The sequence below is a fragment of the Canis lupus genome, chromosome 3, assembly GCF_048164855.1.
Source record: "Canis lupus baileyi chromosome 3, mCanLup2.hap1, whole genome shotgun sequence".
Lineage (NCBI taxonomy): Eukaryota > Metazoa > Chordata > Mammalia > Carnivora > Canidae > Canis > Canis lupus.
In genome coordinates this window covers 81,848,455-81,868,940 of record NC_132840.1, presented here as the reverse complement: position 1 = coordinate 81,868,940, position 20,486 = coordinate 81,848,455, and the positions used below count along the sequence as shown (strand labels likewise).

Sequence of the window (20,486 nt, the reverse complement as noted above, 5' to 3'; positions counted from 1 at the left end):
TTTCTCTAATCAATCAGCTCATCTATAAAATGGGTGTTTTAAGAATCAGATGAGATACTCCAAGCAAAGTGCTGTCCAGAGCACCTAGCACAAACACACCATTTAAAGACCTTTCTATTTTTAATCTTAGTAAATTGTTCTGTAATGATGAATCTTTGCTTCCTCAACCTGAGCCCCACCCAAAGAACCTTAGTTCTAAGCCACAAACAAGGAATGCAATTGTTTGCAAAGAATTAGAATTGGACCTCATCAGGCAGTGTTCTATTGTCCTTGGTCAGGAGGACTTAACCCCGTGATGTATCTAATCTCTCACTTCCCTGGAGGCCACTTAATTTAATAAGTAAAACTGTCGCAAGAGAAAGTAAAACTAGAAAATGAACGTTTGGATTTTCTGAGTAGCCAAATAGAGAAGTCCAAGGACTCATTTACTAATTGGAGTTTCACAATTCATTTGTTATCACTGACTCTGATCCACCAACCAGCTGGCTATGTTCTTTCTGAACTTGGAAGAAGGTATCTGAGTTCTTTTTTTTTTTTTTTTTTATTGGAGTTCAATTTGCCAACATATAGCATAACACCCAGTGCTCATCCCATCAAGTGCCCACCTCAGTGCCCGTCACCCAGTCACCCCCACCCCCCACCCACCTCCCCTTCTACTACCCCTTGTTCATTTCCCAGAGTTAGGAGTCTCTCATGTTCTGTCTCCCTCCCTGATACTTCCCACTCATTTTTCCTCCTTTCCCCTTTATTCCCTTTTCACTATTTTTTATATTCCCCAAATGAATGAGACCATATAATGTTTGTCCTTCTCTGATTGACTTATTTCACTCAGCATAATGCCCTCCAGTTCCATCCACGTCGAAGCATATCGTGGGTATTTGTCGTTTCTAATGGCTGAGGAATATTCCATTGTATACATGGTACCTGAGTTCTGGGCTTTAATTTTCTCAGCCTCAAAATGAAGAAAATCAGAACTGTCCCTGCTCTCACCTGAAAGCCCAGCAAATGGCACATACTAGGTGCTCAATAAATAATTTGCTGAATGAATAAATTAATAAGTGAATGAATAGCTGCTCTGCAGTCCAAATGAGTTATTAGGAGCAATCACACTTTGACAAATGAAATAATAATTTAAATTTACATAACAAGTTATTAAATAGCACATGATGAATACACCAACTGCTTAGGCTCAAGGCTGAAAGAGCTTCCCTGTACACCTCTCTCGCTTCCCAAACCTGCTGACTCTTCTAGAAACCTTTATAACAGCGCTGTGCATAAGGAAAAGCCCGGCAGCCATCTTTCTGAGCAGTTGCCTGTGTAATGCCAGCCCTTGGGGACCTAACTAAATATCAATAATTTCTCCAGGATGCCTGTCACCAGTTCCTTTTAGCATCAGATGAGGCCTGAGAGCTGGGAAGGCTCCTGGGTGCAGCATGAGCTCCTGGCTCCTGTCCTGGTCTGTCTGCTCTCCGTGTGACCCCAGCCTGCAGGCAGCCTCCAGAAGTGCCTCCCTCGCACGCGAGGCCCAGAGCTCACTCGGATTGGCTCCCAGGTCTCAGACCTCTCAGCTGAGAGGCAGTGACTGAGGTAAACCTTGGCACCACAAACCCCACAGCCATAAATTTCACTTACATCTAGTAAAACACAGGCATCCAATTAAACCCCTAATCCTATAAACTTGCCAGCAATCAAGCTCACGGTTAAAAATGAAGACGGACAGGTGCACTCAATCAATACCACGGAGGTTACAGCCTGCAGTTTGTAGGCTGTTCTACATTGAATCTTCTGCTGTTCTCGATGCTGTTTGTTTTCTGCCTGGGCAGAAATAACAAATGTTCTTGCTTACTCTTCCGTTACGTTGTCCTGTGCACTGGAGCATGGCTGAACCCTGAGGCCAACCAGATGTGGGACCCACAGAAGCAGGAAGAGCCCCTTCCTTGGAGTAGCCCCTCTCTCTGCACACTTCTCTCCATGGTCCTTCTCTGGCCAGACCACAGATTTAGACTCAGTGCCTTGAGGGTACCAGGGACCTGTACCTCAAGCGCTTCCTCTGACCTTTACATTGATTTCCTTGGCCCTCTGCCACCACCACTGGCTGTGCCCAACAGGACCAATTTATAATGTATTGGGTTGCTATGGTTCTCCAATTTACAGAGAATTTGGTTTCAAGATGAAAACATTGGAAGAGCATGAAAAAAAAAAGCTAATCAGTTAACACGTTAGCAGGCAGCAGGTCTCTGAAACTATAAGAGGAGAAGCTGGGTACAACTTCTAGCACTTTCCTCAAGATTCATCCAGGGTCTCATTGTGTGTCTTCCTTCTCCCTTTCCTCCCATGCTCTCCTTCTTTCCATTCTTCCTGTCACTCCTTTCTGCTTCTTCCATCAAAGCCTTCTTATCTTCCTACCCCACTCTGTTCACTTGACCAACACCTACTGTGGGCACAGCCCTGTCTTCACACCTCTTTTCTTCCTCTGGACCCTCACAGCATAAACTAACCTTACTTGATTGTTAAGTGTAAGAGAAATTATACTTTTTCCTTCACTGTACTCTGATTTTTCCCAGAACAGAGTGTCTATCTATGTCTCTCAACAGATTTCTTTGACTATGAATTAATATCTCCCAAAGCTCTCCTTGCCTGTTTTACTAGCTGAAATAAAGATTTATAATGGGAAATTTAAATGATCAGCGTGGAAAATACATCTAAGAAACACATATAGGAACTATCTTTTGTTAGAATCAAAGAAGACTGTGGTGACTAATGTCTTTTTTCTCTCTGCAAATTCCTACTGGAGTTTCTCCTTGGGCCTTCTATTAGCTTCTCTGATGTGGACGTCTCCAGTTGGCTCTCATACCAGGGACTGGCGTTTGCCAACTCTTGTTCATTATCCTGGGGGCGTGAGTTATTACAACATATAGAAGAAATGTTTCTGGCAGCATGCACATCTGATCCCTGCGAGTAACAACATCAGAGAAATAGGAAGGCTTTGGAAGAAATTCAGTCTTATTTCTCATGTAAACATCTATGATGTTTCTCTTGTCCAGAAATCATGCAACTCTTGAGCTGGGCAGAAAAGATGGACAGGTAACCTAAAGAGGATTGCTAAGAAAATCCAACCACATAGCAATATTCTTTCCTTAAAAAATCATACAGTTCACGTTCACAAAAACATGTATACTATTCTCATACAGACCTGATATTGCTGAACAAAGAGATTAACTCCATAAGCTTCATTGGTCAGATCCTAAGGCTGGAAGCAAACACAAGATCATTTACACTCTACCTCCAGCAAGAGTACAAGTCAACTAGAAGATAAGCCCCACCTGCTCCAAGTCAAGATAACTGATTTGGGGAAAAAAACAAACAAAAAAACAAAACAAACAAACAAACAAAAAACCTACAAAACAGGCTCTCAGTCATCAAAGGCATCCATAAATAACAACCAGAATTGACGGTCTGGGCACTTGATCTGGTGTTTAATTGTCAAGACAGGCCATGATTTGATTGCTGTCATTCCTATTTTGTAAGTGAAATGTCATAGCCAGAATGGGTCACATTTGGGTCATCTGACTCTGCAGTTTGAGTCTCCCCCCCGACCCCCGGTTCTGCCCCCTGCTGAGCTTGGGCTGTCTTGACACCCAAGATAACCAGTCCATTTGCCCTATGGCACCTTGGGCAAAGAAGACATTATCTGGCTGACTCAGCTCCAGAAGAGCAGCTGAGTGGTTCTTCCCCTCTCCTGCTTCTCCATACCTGGTGACAAGGATAAACCCCACAAAAAGAGTAGGCTTCAATGAGTGTGGATAATCTCCTTCAGACACTGGTGGATGGGATATATATATATATATATATATATATGGGGTTATTTTATAAATGGGGTTATTTTAATGACAAAATATATATATTCTGTCATTAAAATAACCCCATTTTTCTAAGCTGTTAATAGGATTATTCAAAATGTTTAAAGTAAAATCCTAAAGCCTGTTATTGGTTTGCCAAATAAACTAAGACTTTTTTTTTTTTTATCTTTCTCTAAATGTTGATTCTGAGTCAAGCAAATCAATGGGCAGTTTCTCAGCTGTGCCAGTCATTCACCATGTGAGGAGTTCCCAAGTAGGCTTCACCAACAACACTGAGTCTCTAACCATTGCCTTCTTCCTTGGGTCCTCCTCTCTGTCCCCCACCTCCCTTCTTTGCAGCACCCCAAAACACAGATTTGCTAAAAGCTATCTGGGCAAGCTTTCCCCAAGCAACCAAAATAAAGGAAGTCAGCTCGTTTCTTCCTCTTCCACTCAGCACTCAGGTACTCAGCTTGGAGGGTAAGAACTCGTAGTTGTCTGAAGGTCGTTTTGCAAGTGCTTTTAAGTCACCTCAAGCTAATATTTTTTTTTCCTGTCAATTTGATTTTTTAAAGATTTTATTTATTTAATCATGAGAGACAGAGAGAGAGGAAGAGACATGGTCAGAGGGAGAAATAGGTTCCCTGCAGGGAGCCCTATGTGGGACTTGATCCCAGGACTCCAGGATCATGTCCTGAGCCAAAGGCAGACACTCAACCACTGAGCAACCCAGGGGTCCCTGTCAGTTAGATTTTAAGGAATCTGAGGACAAAGGCAGATTTCCGTTCCTTTATTCTGAGTTCTTGCATCTCTCTTTCTGTCTCTCTCTTTCTGTCTTTGTCTTTGTCTTTGTCTTTGTCTTTGTCTCTGTCTCTGCCTCTGTCTCTCTCTCTCTCTCTCTCTCTCTCTCTCTCTCTCTCTCTCTCGATGCTGCATCACCACCACACCTCCTGAAAATCTATTCATTGACATCGGCACAGTACCTGGTGCTGACTGATTAGGAGACAAGGACCAGGGTCAGAAGTCAGCCTTGGCAAAGAGAACTGCTTTTTGTCTGAGGCAGTGATCATAGGTCCAATTAAACAGTATAGAAAATCTTTCTGGAAAAGAACACTCAAGCAGATAAAGACTGAGGAGTCAGATGCATAAAGATAGAAAAGCAGAGCAGTCAAACACTTGCAAACATAGCTTTGCAAGATGTTTATAGAAGCTGTTTATGAAATGCAAAGCAGAACACCTGTCCAGATAGATGGACATGCAGATAGCTCCTGCATGTTTTTTTCTGTTTCATATCCTCTATTTACCTCTTTTTCCCAACCTTCATCCTCCCCCTCACTCACATACCCTACGCCATGGTGACTTAATATCACTGAGACTAGACATAAACATCACCTCTTTATAAAAGTCTTCCCTGGCCATGAGCAGCCCTGTCCACATCTTCTCCAGCCTTACTCCAGCTGCACAGCTGTCTCTCCTAAATCAGAGTCCCCAGGACACTTGGAGCTTAGCTTTACTTGCTCTTTTCCCAATGTAATTAGCTCATATTCATTTTTCAAATTTCTAATGCCAAGAACATAAGGAGAGGTCATTGAGTGCATACTCAGCGAACATTTAAGATGTGAAAGAATTAATAAATGACTGAATGAATCAGATTGGCAAGTCCTATGTCCCCTCAGCCAGGATTACCTCCACTTGTCATTCTTCCATATGTTTCCACCCTAAATACAAACTGCTGAACTGTAGGTCCCTCATCCTTCTACCTGGTGCATCTCAGATTCTGCAAATAATGGTAGGAAATTACAGTATAATAATATGGTGACATTTATTTTTAGAATATCATTTCCTCTTGTAACCTTACATTGTGCATATACGTGTACAAAACACCAGCACACTATAGTTGCGGTCTACCTAGGTGGGTGGCAAAGCCCTCCATGGACTGTATTTAGAGAGATAGGTCATTTGTCTGAGAGATGTGGGAAGAAGAGTTCATATTATAGCGAAAGAGACAATTAGTATAATAGGGTCATTAAATTGACAATGGAAGAAAGCACTGCTCTATAGTCCCCCAGAGCAATCAGGGTACCCTACAATGGGAGACTGGCAATGATAATAATTTAAAAAAAAAACTGAACATTCTCCGCCTCCCTTTTATAGTTCACCCTGGGTCTGGGTTTCAGTAGAACCTGTATCTGGGAAGGCTCTGAGTATGTCTGCTGCACACAGATACCTGTACTCTTGGAGCTAAGTGAAGAAGGTGGATGTGCGAAGGCGGGGAGGAGGCCATAAAAATGCTAAGAGGGGATATTGGAAAAATGGGCAATGGAAATTTGTAGACCAAAAAATATCTGGGGGCTTTGCAGGGGAGCTAGTGTTTTTCAAAAATAATTTTTCTGCAACAAAAATTTGATCAGGAATCTCATCTTTTGGGAAAATAAAAACCATCACACATAAAGTCTCTCATCCTCCAAACACCAAATCCACAAATCTGTTTCTTCTTCACATTCCCCCTTTTTCCCTTCTGTTACCAATGGGCGCTCTAGCCACTCATTTACTCAAGTAAAAGAGAAAAAAATCCTTGATTCTGCACATTCCATCATCCCCCTCAAGTGAGGCAGCAGCAAATTCTCAATATCTCTTAGATGTGTCCACTTGCCCCATCTCCACGGTCCTACCCCTAACAGGTCAGCACTTCTCTCCTACCAGGACCAGTGAAATAGCTTCTTCACCCAGGTTTCCATCTGGTTTCCATCCCAGGTCTGGTTTCCATCCCAGGTCTGTTTTCCATCCCAGGCTTCTAATCTATTCTCCACACAGAAGTGGAATAATCTTGTCCATTTCCAAATTGTATCATGTTCCTATTCTGCTCAGAACCCTCAGATGATGTCCTATCCTACTTAGAAAGTCCAAGCTTCTTACTGTGATCTTTTAAGTCCCATAGGATCTGACCTCCTTGTCCTTCTCTCTAGCTTCTGGCCATACTTTTCCCTGTTCACTAGCCAGTGGCCACAATGGACTTGCACAGGTCTTGGAAGACACCAGGCCCTTGTATTCATTCTACTGACAGCAGAAATACTATCCTCTGCTAGTCACTTTGCTAATCCTTACTCATCCTTAAGCCTTTTCTGAGCCCTCTAAAGTAGACCCCTACAGGGCACCTGATTGGCTTAGTTGGTTAAGTGTCTGCTTTCAGCTCAGGTCATGATCTCAGGGTCCTGGGATCGAGCCCCAAGTCGAGCTTTCTACTCAGTGTGGAGTCTACTTCTCCCCCTCTCTGTCCCTCTGTGCTCTCCCTCTCTCTCAAATAAATAAATAAAACCTTTAAGCAAAAAAAAAAAAAAAAAAAAAATATATATATATATATATATATATATATATACCCCTACCATAATTCTCCCCCTTATCATTGCCTTATTGTTTTTCATAGACTTTTACCTACAATGATTTAATTTATGTGTTTATTTACCTGGGTTCCTGGGTCACTTGGTAGCATGTAAGCTCCATGAGGGCAGGTATCCTATGGGATGGTTTTATTCACTGGGTTACCTCAGAATACATTATCATGTCTTGAGCATATATATCAGCTTTTGGTTAGCTGAGTGAACTCCAGCAATTCAGATGAATTTAGAAATAAACTAGGGAAGTGTTACAATTATTAAGAAATGCACTTTTATGACTTTCAGGACGTATAACGTATTCCTGAAGAGGCCTAATTTATTGGACGGATAAGACTCATTTGTAGCTGGCAGCATCTATTTGTACCCATCTGCATCCCAGTAATTAATGCCAAGTTCTTAGAAGCAGTCTGTTCCCTTAAGGAGGAAGAATTTGTGTTTAAATTTGATGGAAGTGGCCTGAATAACAGCAGAACTGGACTGTATCGTCTTAAATTGTTTTCTCGTTATTTCCTATATGAAGGTCTTTTGAAACCAATTGTAAGACACTTAATAGGGAGGATTTTTGCCCAGTATTTTCTCTCTTTATTAAAACCTAAAAACCACAAACTTTTCTCTCAGCTAATTATAAAAAAGAATATATCCTTCACACATGAGATAAAGGATGTGTGTGTGTGCCGTGTGCGCGTACACAGGTGCATGTATGTAGATGTGTGTGGGGGGGGGTGTGTAAGATCGTGTGGGCTCACTGTCACTGTCCCTATCATTGCAATGAATAATGTGTTAGAATCTCCTACTATCTTTCAATTCAGATGAAGAATATATTTCTGCTGTGCCTCCCTGTTATTTTGTTTCTATTCAGAATATAATTGGGGAGAAGTGGTTTAATTCCATATAAATACTGTAAAATAGGAGTTCTGTGAGGGCATGAGACAAGGTCTGCTTTGTTTGTCACTGACTCACCAGACAGCACAGAACACCGTGTCTGCTGTGTGGCAGATGCCCAATAATGACTGAATTGCAATAAAAATTCCTATAGGTTTCGATTATTTTCATAGGATATTTCCTCTGCCTATCTTCCTCCTGGCCCAGTGCTTCCCAGGGTTCATGGCAGGTACCTGCAAAATAAACACCTGCTGACTTTCCTTGACAGCTGAGCTTGTCAATGCCTTCGTATGGCTCCAATTCCTCCAGTTAAGCTCTTTTGGGGAAATAATACCTTCCCAGCAATTTCAGTGGCCACGTAGTTTATCTGTAGGCTGTTTGTAAAAATAGCCCAAACAAACTAGAGGCTCTGGGACCTAAAAGGATAGTCTATTTCTGCCCAGCTCACAGGGGTACCCCGTAGGTCTGAGCCTTGCAGCGTCCTCAGGGAAGCAAACTTGCCCATCTGTTCCCTCTGGCACTTCCAGAGTTAATGCTTCAAGCATTTATCCCTGTACCTTCTCTGTTCTCAGATAACTCAGAAATGGTTGGATTAAGAATGTCAAACTTGGCCTTTAGGTAATCCTCAGTGCAGAAGGCAGCAGAGTTAAATTTGAAGGGAAAATGGTTAAAAGATAAAGAAGTTCTGAGGCAGCATGAGGAGCCTGCACTCCTTATTTTAAGGAACACAGAGACATTTTCAAAACTCTTGTCATCAATTAGATGGTGTGGTATTTTCTGCATGTTCCCCACGGCCCGTCTGGTGTGGGCTGCAGGACAGCAAATGCAGGGGGGATCTCCCGCATGTGCCACCTCTCAGCTGGGGGACCCTCCCTGTGCTTTCAGCTCCGGAGGTGTGCTCAACAGCCTGGGCACAGACTCTGTCCCTGCCTCGTGCAAGGTGGGGGGGAACTTAGACAAGTTACTTAACCTCTCCCAACGTGTTTCTCCTCTGCCCAGTGGAGGTGTGAACCGTGTCTATTGTTGTACAGCACTGTTGGTACGCATTTACCCATAACAATACTGGCTACAGGGCACAGCACATAGTAACTACTTACTAAAGCCAACCCTCTTGCCATCATCTTCACCTTCATCCTCCTCCTCAATGGCACACATCCCTGGCCTCTCCCTTCCCCAGCACCACAGGGTGGCACATCGGGACCACCATCGTACCCAGAACAAATGTGAGGACACATTCCACAGCTCTTCCCTCCCCCACCCTGATTTAGGCTCTCTCCAGCTATGGCCCTAGCTCTGAGCCTGGCCACTTGGGTTCCAGAAGCTCTCCACCTCAGATTCCTCCTCCTCACCACTTCCTTTTTCTCTCTTCTTTTTTCTAACCATGCTACCAAATCAGTCCTTACTGCCATGGCCAGTATAGATCTCTCACTGCTCCCACTTAGCTCATGCCCATCACTACCTAGACTGTCCTCCCTCACATTTCTGTGTCCTCTATATAAATAGTTTAATGCCACCTTCTCCATGAAGCTTTCCTTGACTCTTAGCTCTGATGTCAAAATCTGATTTCTCTAACACTTTAGAGCCTATTTCTGTCTTTCAGGGACATGGTTAATCAGACATCACCTTATTCATAATTAATGTAGGATGCTATATTGGAGAGCAAACAATGGTTTGGTTTTGTTTGTGTGACTTTGGAGAGTTATTTAAACTCTCTGGGATTCAACAGAACACATATAAAATAGAAGTAATTATACACACTTTGGCTGATTGTATAGAAATGAAGTAATCTAAGGCAAGGCTTGTAGCACAGGGAAAGTTCATTTTAGGAATTTAAAAAAATGTATGTGCATTGTCCTATGTTTGTGTATATCTGGGACCCCTCCAAGGACAGAGCTTGATATTTCTTCATATGCTCCACATTGCCTAGAAATATGTCATTCCTGCTATATAATGATTAATGATTTTATAATGATTAATACCTATCTGTGGAATGAATGAATGAATGAATGAATAAAATATATTTCTATCCACAAATCTTTTCCTGGCTCAATTAATGTGTTTTCCATCCAGCAATTCTGGTGCTCAGTGTGTGTGGGGGAGGGGTTGTGCACATGTGTGCACACGCACGCTTGTTTTGCAATTCCTCCAATAGCCCCATCTAGTCCCATCTCCATATGTAAAATTATTAGAACCATCTAGAGATCTTCATGTTGGCTTCCAATATCAAAGTTTCACAAAAACTGCAGTTCCACCATCAGAGAGCTTGTCCTCTGGGTTAAGCATTGGACTTACCCAGCAGTCTTTCAGGTAATACAAAGACTTTTGTCAAGATCTATACCCATCAGCTTGGGCTGCCATAATAAAATGCACAGACTGGGGTGATGAGACAAGAGAAATTTACTTTCTTACTTTTCTAGAGGCTGGAAAGTCCCAGATCAAGGTGCTGGTGGGGTTGATGTTTGGTGGAGTCCTCTCCTTAGCGGCAATCACCTACCTTCTCACTGGGCCTTCACATGGCCTTTCCTTGGTGCATGCATTCTGTATTCCTCATCTTATAAGGCCCCCAACCTATCAGATGAGGACCCCATTTTTATAACTTCATCTAACCTTGCTTACCTCCCAAAGTATAATCACATTGCGAGTTAAGGGGTCAACATGTGAGTTTGTTGGTGGTGGTTGGAGGAACCATTCAGGCTGTAGAAAGATCATTCACATCTTAATGTAAATTCCATTTTCAGGTACTTTCTCCTTCCTAAGGCAGCAGTCTAAGTGGGGAGTACACCTCTAAGAGTGGAAATGACAAGTGGGGTACTGCAGGCAAACGTTATCAGGGCCTCCCAAGCACACATTCCTTGTTGCAGAAGTATTGTCCTTATCCCAATATAAATTTGCCAAAGGGGCTCATAACCCCACCTCCCAAATCTTCAGAGCTATGGAAGGAAGATATGTGTGGACCGTTAATGTTTATCTGTATGACTCCACCACTGCCATTAAGTCCTGGCCTTCCAGTAGCTGCTGGAGACTGGGGTCACTTCTTCATAGCAAAGGGACAGTGTAATTAGCCTCAGGTAGCCAGCCCTATCCACAATGGGACATTGCAAAGAACAAAGCCATAAGGCCTACCCTCTGCTCGAAACACAGAGAAAAGGATGTTCAAGAGGCAAGAAAACAAAAATTGAGTTGTTGAAACTCAGCGTGAACCAACTTTCATAAATTGCTGCTGGCCCCAAGGGGTTCTGCAATTGTTGGTGTTCTGTATCGTTACTTACTCTCTAGTTGCTCTTAAACCAAAATCTTCCCCTTACCTTTAGATGTCTGGTGTGTGTGTGGTCATGATTTTTGGAGAGTACAAACCAGTTGTCTTGTAAAATCCCCCTTCCATTAGTCTCCTGTTGTGAAACAAATTACCATAAATTTAGCAGCTTGAAACAACACACCTTTGCTATTTCCCAGTTTCTGTGGGTCAGAAGCCTGCACCTGAGTCACACAGGTCTTCTGCTCAGAGTCTCATCAGACTGAACTCAAAGTGCTGGGAGCTGTGATCTCATCTGACATTTGGGGTTCCCTTCCAAGCTCACTGGTGTTAGAAGAGTTCGGTTTGTTGCAGTCGTAGGTCTGAGACCCTCCATTACCCAAGGCCACCACCTCCCAGTTGACCCGCTCCACAACACAGCAGCTTCCTTCTTCAAGGCTGAAAGGAGAATGTGTGCTGCTGCTTCTTTCAGAGGGGAAAGGGTCGAGCCCTGGTTTAAGGCCATCCTACTAATGAAGTCAATTCCACCTGGGTAATCTCCTTCCAACTAACAGTCTGAAAGTCAACTGATTGGGGACTTTAATTACATTGGCAAGATCCTTTCACCTTTGCCAGGTACATACCATAATCAAGAGACTGTGAATCCTGTCATCCACAGTGGGGGTGACACAGGACATGCACAACCAAAGGCAGGAGTCTGGGGGTCCATCTTAGAAATCTATCACATGCTCCATTCTGGACTTGCAAGATATGTTTATTTGCTCATTGTTAAATTCAGGTTATGGACTTTTGGAAAGGACACTGATAAGGTGGCTCAAACAGGTTTCCCTGTCTCCAATATGTCTGGTTCTCCCTTGATCCCTTTCCACCCTGACACACGCTCTACTTACCCCATCAGAGGTTTCAAGAGTTCCACCTCTTATCCTAAAACATGGTGGAAGAGGAAAAGTGTCCATGTTTGTGTAAAGGCTCTGATCCTGTCGGGATATTAGCTGACTTGAATGAATATCTTCCCAGGATGTCCCCATAAGAGCAAGTATCAGGGACTAGCTGAGAGCACAGATCCTGCAATAAGACTGCCTGAATTCAGCACTTAACAACCAGTGACTAAGTTTTCCATTTTTCTATCTATATATAATATAGATATTAATATCTCTACATTGAGCCCACCCTAATGTTATTGGGCCCAGAACAAGAGTACAAATGTCAGCCTATATCCAAAGTAAAAGTTAAGCAAACGAATTAAACACGTCTCCTACCATGACAGACACGTTTATAATCACCTGGAAGGAAGCACAAAGTTTGAGTTTAGAATTCTTGTTGGTGTAGGAGATAACACACCCCAGGGTCACCCTCCTCTCTCCACATCTGACTCTTACAGACATTCCAAGTCCCATGCAAGTAAATTTGCTAGTGGTTCAGCTCACACAAAACACTCTGTGTGTCCGTAGGCCATACAGTTGGCTTGGAGACGTGGGTTCATATTATGAACAGAGTCTGCATCAAAGACAGACCCAGGTAGGAGGCCTGCTCATAACCTCAATTCGATCCAGGGACATTAGAGAAGGAAACTGCTTTGTCCCAGGTGTCTGGTGGGTATGTCCTTTAGCCCCCATGGAGCTACTTCTTAACCTCTGGGAAGGCACACATCTGGAGAAGAGCCAAAATAGACCCACTTAAAAAAGGTCCAGGTAGAGACCATTCTTTTCTGAGTCTGAGGGCAAAACTGGCCTGTCTCATGAGGTTGGATGAGAAAAATAAGAGACCACATGCACTGACCACTTAGGACAGTGTCGGTTGTGACGTAAGATTTTAATACGAGTTACCTCTTATTATTTTCAGATTCTCTATGGATCAAGAGGTAGATAAAGAGCTGGGCATATTCTTGCTCCTGCATTTTCTAGCACCTTCTCAAATGTGAAGGCAAACACAGAAGGAAAGTGACAGGCAAGTTGTATTCTCAAATCAATTTCTGCAGCCAGGGATGATGTTGTGTTCTAAGCCATGCAAGTCAAATTAAAATCCCTACATATTCCCCTACCTCAAATAGAGCCTGCCCGATCAAACCACTGCTCACAGACAGGGACAAAACACACATCTCACCGTGTTTGACATCCCAGAATCCTTTTTCATTTGGCTCATATTCACTCGCTGTCTCTCTGAACCCCTCATTCTGTTTGTGAGTTATAGTTAATTACAGAATAAATCAAGAATACATGCTAATCTGGAGGATCTTGTCTTTGAAATGCTACTTTGTGCCTTCCCAGTTTGTAGAGAGCTGTGTTGGGAAGGCAAATGCATCCCCGGCTGGCAGACTTTGTCTTCCTTAGAATTTAGGTGTGATCTATATTCAAATGACAGTTTAATGAGCCTTTTCCTATTTCCAGAAACCTTATCACATCATTAAAGCGTAGAAATGAATAATACATCTAGCAGTTGGATTAAGCTGAACTTGAGACCTGATGCATCTTCAAAGAGGGAAAGAAACTGGAGCAGAGGCAAAATTGAGGAGTGCTGAGCTGAAAAGAAGGGGTTAAAAGAAGGGTCAGGAGGGGATATTTTTATTCTGATATACCAACATAGGTAAATGTCACCAGCATTTTTTTCAAAGTCTTGATGTGGCACTCCTGTTTCTCTGAGCATGGCCTGGAAGAGAATTTGGGGAAATCATCTGCCACCAGCCATCGTGGCTTTGGATGAAGAGTTTACCTGCCATGACTTCATGGTGAGCAAGATGCAAGCACCTGCATTAATGCCCACACCATTCACAACTTCTTGGGGAGTAGGGGAGCTCATGGTAATTAGAAGTCTGAGCCCTGGGGTCAGAATTACAGCTCTGTCTCCTAGGAGCTGCATGTCCTAGGGTTGAGCAGCTTGGCCTCTTTAACCTCCATGTTTTTTCATCTATAAAATGAGAGATAAGAAGTATACCTGCTTTGATGGGTATGGAGAGGACCTAGTGAGTAGCCCTCGATCAAATTCTCAGCCTGGTACTTGGTATACAGTAAGGGCACAATACCTGTAGCAATTCTTTTTCATTTCTTGGCATCTTGGTACATGCAATTTCCTCTACTAGGAATGGCCTTCACCCAAGTCTGCTCTGTAGCCTCAATTTCCCAGCCCTTTCTCCTTCTGAAAACTTCTATTCATCTTTCAAAACCCAGGTGAAATGTTCTCCACCATCTTCCTCCCGGATGCCCTTAGGCAGATCAAGTGTTTACTTTTCCAGACTTCCCTAATTCCCTCAACAGGCTTTTGTGATCAAAACCCCGCTTTGCTGAGAGACTGTGTTTTGCAGTGAGTCCTTGAATGTCGGTTGAATGAGTCTACATTCCCTTTTCTCTCCTTTCCAATGTTTAGAAATAGAGGTGATGGCACATTTCCATGTGGCCTCAGGGCTTTCTGTCCAATGCTGACAGATGCACATGTTGTTGATAAGGGCTCTTTATTGGTCTGGAGAAAAGCCCTTTGATAGATGCTGCCAAGGCGGCATAAATTCTAACCCAACCACACCCATACAGAGTGTTGGTATGAAAACGGTAAGTTAGGTCCACCCCCATTCTACTGCCCTGGACAAAGGGTTCTGGAAATATTGGAAACCTAGAAGGCATCACTGACTCCTCCTTTTCTCTTGCACACCACATTCTGGATATGGCAAGGATCATCTCTAGGCTCCACGCAGGATTATCTCATTCACCCCCTCTGTATCCCTCTTACCACATCCCCGAGCTCATATACTCAGGATCTCCCTTCAAGGTCCAGAGTCTGTTCCCACCTGGCCCCTGTCCATCTTCCTGAGGAATAAATCTAATAATATTATCTTTTTTTTTTTAAAGGCATTTTTCCTGACAAAAGGAGCCCAAGTTCTAAGCTAAGAGTGAGAACCCTCTGTACTCTGATCCCAGCTTTCTTTTAGATTTGCTTCCTACAGCTTTCTTTTGTGAGTGTTGTCTTGAAGCTAAACCTCTGTGCCATTGTATTCCTACAGCCAGTGATCTTTTAAATGTGAAAATCAAGTCCTGCTACTCCTCTGTTTATATCAGTTTTTGTATAACCATATTGGAAAATGATCTGAAAGTCCTGGGGAAACTGATCATGTGTACATGCTATGACCTAGCACTTCTCTCCCAATATATACGTACCCAAGATGAATCCATGTGCAAACTCAACTAAAAGAAGTGTACAAAGATGTTCAGAGGGGCATTATTTGTAACACCATCAAAGTGAAGTATATCTAAATGCCCTTAGTAGTATAATGGATAAGTTATATTCACATAATGAAATCAATGATAAGGAATTTCTAGAGCTGGAGGAACTGTGTGGCTCAGTCAGTTAAGGTGTCTGACTCTCAATTTAGGCCCAAGCCATGATCTCAGGGCCCTGAGATCAAGTCCCACATCAGGCTCTGTGCTCAGCAGGGAGGCTGCTTGAGGATTCTCTCTTTCTCCTCCCTTTCTGCTCTTCCCTCCTCTCTCTCTCGATAGATAGATAGATGATAGATATAGATAGATAGATAGATAGATAGATAGATAGATAGATAGATAGATGATAGATAGATAGATGATAGATAGAAATGTTCTAAAGTTATATGCAGCAATATAAATGAATCTCACAAATATAATTTTGAGGAGAAGAGGCCGAACATAAATAATATGAACTGTATGATTCCTTTCATGCGAAGTAGAAAAACAGGTTCAACTGTTAAAAGCCAGGGCAGTATTTCTCTTGGGGAAGTCGTGACTGCAAGGGATTGTGATGAGTTAACCAATGCCTCCCAGAAAGATACATCTGGCTCCTTTCCCCTAATACTTGTACATGTGAGCTTCTTTGGAAATAGAGTTCCTGGAATTGTAATTAGTTAAAGATCTCAAGATGAGATCATGTTGGATTAGGGTGGCTCTAAAAGTCTAATGGATGGTGTCCTCAGAGGAGAAAGGAGAGGGAGATGTGGGACACACACAGAAGGGAGGGCCATGCGAAGGCAGAGACAGAGGTTGGAGCAGTGCTTCTACATGCCAAGTAGGGCAAAGGTTTGTTGGTAGACCCCAGAAGCCAGAAGGAAAGCATGGAGCGGATGATCCCTCAAAGCCTCCAGAAGAAGCTAACCATGCCAACACCTTAACTTCAGATTTCTGAAGTCTGGAACTGTAAGGGAACACATTTCTGTTGTTTTAAGCCACTTAGGTTTTGGCAATTTGTTATACCAACCCTGAGAACCCCAAGTAGGGCAAGCATTACACGGGTTACTGGGATGCAGCTAGAATTCTGTTCCTTGTTCTTTGTTCAGTTTATGAAAATCCATTGATCTGTACACTTTATCAGTGTGCACTTTTCAATATGTATATTATACTTCAAAAAGTTAAAAGTATATATAATTACTTTTTATTACACTTCAAAAGAACCCTTCATACCACACAGTATAGCAGTCCGCATAAGAGAGGTTGCTGTCCAGGAACAAATACTCCCAATGGACTCACAACCTGGAAGGTCTGTATCTCACCCATGCAGCATGTCTTCTAGGAATCAGCTGTGTCACATCATCTTCATGAACCAGATCAAATTTTAACTCCTTCCTGAGGCTTGTGAAGAATGTTCCAGGCAGACACGTAATACAACATAAGCCTTTCTCCAATTGCATTACTTTTATTTTGGCTACTTGCTTGCACATTTATTTCTGGCACTAGTATGAACACCCAGATTGTAGGCATATCATCTTTATAGAGTATAATGATTGGGAGCACATTTTTAATATCAGACTTGATGTCAGACAGATTTGAATTCCATCTCTAGTGATCCTCCACTTAGCTTTAGCTCCCACCTATAAAATAAGGGTAGTACTACTACTGAGCACTGAGGTAGTACTACTACTGTGAGGATTAACGACACATATAAAATTATTAAAATAATCCAAGACATAAAGAAACCACCCAGTAAACATTACATAGGTACTTCATGTTATTTCATACCTACTACAAGTCAGGCTCTGATGTAGGGTTCTAGAATTAGTGGTAAACAGGGGAAAATCCTGGGCCTTAGTGCACTAGGCTGCTATTGTTATTATTAGAACTGTTATTTGTATGTCTGCTAGCTAGCACAGTGCTCAACACATAGTAGGTCCACGATAAATATGGCTGAAAAATAATTCTCAGTCTCTTACTCCAAAATGCCAAGCTTACTCCTAACTTCTTGCCTTTATAGATATTTCCTTAATATTTTTTCCTCTCTTGATTCTTGTTCTCATTTTTTCATGAGTCATTCCTCTAAAAAAATTAGCTTTTTGGGTGACTGTTTGAGCCTAATCATGTTAGTATCGCATACATAATAATCCATGTTAACAGATGCCCTATTTATGGGGAAACGTAAAGCCATGATGTGGGGAAATTATTTATCTCATGTTTTTGTTGAAGAAGCAAAACACACAGTAAATTAAGTCTAGTCTTCTTGAAATTCTGCATTGTTAAAAAAAAATTGTGATAGAAACTGGGGAGCACACTTCGTAGAATGTGGCATTAATTATTTAGTCATTCTGAATAGGTTTCAATTGCATTACATGGAAAAATGCAAGAGCCCTCCAGTGGCCAAATAATCCCTCTCAAATCCCAAGGGTTATTTGCTGCAGACGGCATCTCCAACTGAATGAAATGCCTGTTCTATCTTCTGTAAGGGAAGAAGGAGGGCAAGACCTATTAAAGTCCCGTTTTCCCATTTTAAAAAGAACTCTTGTCTGATTCCAAACACTCTGGCAAGTTTGAAGCAAATTGTTTTATCTCTTAAAGCAGAGATAATACCCTTTTTCTGATAGCTAACCACTGCAATCAAATAACACTTTTTTTCTTAATTGAGCATCTACTGTAGGTCCAGCACTGGACTTTGTGGAAGGAGATGGCCTACAGTGGGAGAGTGGAAGGTGAAGGAGAACACCCAGATTCTACCCCCAAGGGGCCTGTGGTTGGCTGAGGAGACAAGACCAAATACTTTGGACAATAAAATAATCACATCTGATGCTAAACTTGGTCTTTCTTGTCAGAAACTATGTTTGACCCTCTCTTCAGGGCAGGGAAAAGAAACTAACTGGATCACTTTCACAAATCAATAGGGGCACCTGGGTGGCACAGTCAGGTATGCATCTGACTCTTGATTTGAGTTCAGGTCATGATCTGAAGGTTGAGAGATTAAGCCCTGCATCAGGCTCCATGCTCAACGCAGCACTGGCTTGAGATTCTTTCTCTTCTCTGCCCCTCCCACTCATCTCTCTCTCTCTCTCTCTCTCAAATAAATAAATAAATCTTAAAAAAAGGAATAAATTTACTTGCAATTTACTGATGGTAAGCACTTTGCTAAGTATTGGAATGGCCAGAATCAATATAGATGTGGTCCCTTGCTTTCTTGACCCTTAGAGTCTGTTGGGGGAGAATAACAATGAATAAGCAATCGCAAGGAGCTGTGCCAAATACTGAGATAGATAAAGTACAGGAGCAATGAGGGAACAGGGAGGAAGCATTGAGCCAAAACTGAAGAGGGTGGTCAGGGAAGGCTTCCTAGAGGTTGTGACTTTTAGGCCAGTGCCTGAAATGAAGAGACATTTATTAGCCAAGTGATGAGGTAAGGGTTAGAATGTTCGAGTAAGAGAGAACAGAGGATGTGAAGAGCTGATGGTGGAGAGGATGAAGGGTGGTTGAGAAGCTGAAAGATGTTCTGTGTGGTTGGAGCAGAAGAGAAAGACATGGGAAGAGCAGAGGCAGGGACCATGTCACAGGAATGGCAAATGAGGCCAAGTCCCACTGACCATCAAGATTCCAGTCAAGGCTCCCAATGAGCACATTCTTTGGGAATCTCCTGTCTGATCCCCATGTGTCTAATCAGAGTTTATTTTTATTTCCAATTCCCTGAAATATACCTTTTTATTCTCCACCCTGGCTTATCTTCCAAATCAACCTCACCTCACCCCACCCCTGCTCACATCAACCCCTTGATGTCAACCTGTTTCTGGGTCCTGGTCTTCCCTTTTACTTCCAAGAAAATTCAATCATTTTGAATAGTACTGACCATTTTTCAGTACTATTTCCAAAACCATTCTCCTCCCACCCCTGTTTCTTGGCCCTCAATCCACACCGTGGTTTATTTAGCTCCTCTGCTGGATCCACTCAGAGTTCCTGGAAGGAGTCAGCAGTGAGGCCTAGGATAGCCAGGGTGATGCTGGAGCACCTGGGAAGCTAGCAGGTGTTTAAGGCAGGCACCCTGCTGCTTTCCCTCTTACCTGCGTGAATCACCAAACCGAGAAGGTGGGAAGGAGTGGTCCAACATCAAAGTCAAGACAAGAGAAAATCAGGGTGGTTTGGATAGGCAGATCTGTCCTGAGCCTGACTTTGTCGTGAATTGATGTCCCTACCTAACATCACTGTGCATAAGCCCTTCCAAATGGATTCACCCACAGGACCACAAGAGAGGGCCCTACCCTCTTCTGCATCTGCCCCAGTTACACGGGAAACCAGCCCCAGCACCCCGGCAGACCTCATCCCAGTTGCCATTAAGCCTTCCCATGCTTCACTGCCATCCTGAAAATGACCTGGCCTTCACGATGGGAAAGGAATGATTCTCAAAGGGAAGTAAACACACTTTCTTTTTTCATCACAGAAAACACTTTGCAGGGGTGATAAGAAAGGTTAGACCTTTGAGTTCCGTTAGCCTGAAGGGTCAGGATGACAGAACCACTCCTTCATACTTGTGCAGAAAGTAATTTGGGCCCAACAGCTTTCTGCTCAGTAGAGAGCAGACCCAGCAATTTCCATCAGCCGGGACTGCACGCAACCTGCTGCCAGATGACTTACTCTGGTTGTCACCGATCCCACTGAGGCGGATTCCCAAGGGATGACACATGTGGATTTTGAAAACTGAGGAGAATTTTTAAACCATAAGCAACATCCCCAGAATTTCGGCCTCAACATGCAGGTGCATGCTTTTGCCATTGGAGGAAGTTAAATGCAAATCCTGTATTTGCAAATCTGGTCTCTTTCAGGACGGGTTTTCAACCTCAGGGCCCTTTCAATCCTTGGTAACAAGACTGAGAAGGGTAAAGGGAATATAGATTTTGATCCTACAATTCCAGACTTTTGCTGC

General features: G+C 42.8%; 1 long non-coding RNA gene across 14 annotated transcripts in view; it reads right to left on the bottom strand.

The window, feature by feature from the left end:
* LOC140631224 (uncharacterized) overlaps positions 1–20,486 on the bottom strand; it is a 94,400-nt gene that overhangs the window by 23,665 nt on the left and 50,249 nt on the right. For 13 of the 14 annotated variants that reach the window (XR_012028852.1, XR_012028855.1, XR_012028861.1 and 10 more), the window contains 2 exons: positions 11,422–11,505; positions 3,194–3,250 (listed from right to left, as the gene is read on the bottom strand). This is a non-coding gene — a long non-coding RNA (uncharacterized lncRNA). The remainder of the gene's footprint in view (positions 1–3,193; positions 3,251–11,421; positions 11,506–20,486) is intronic. The other variant, XR_012028853.1, reaches the window with a different exon arrangement.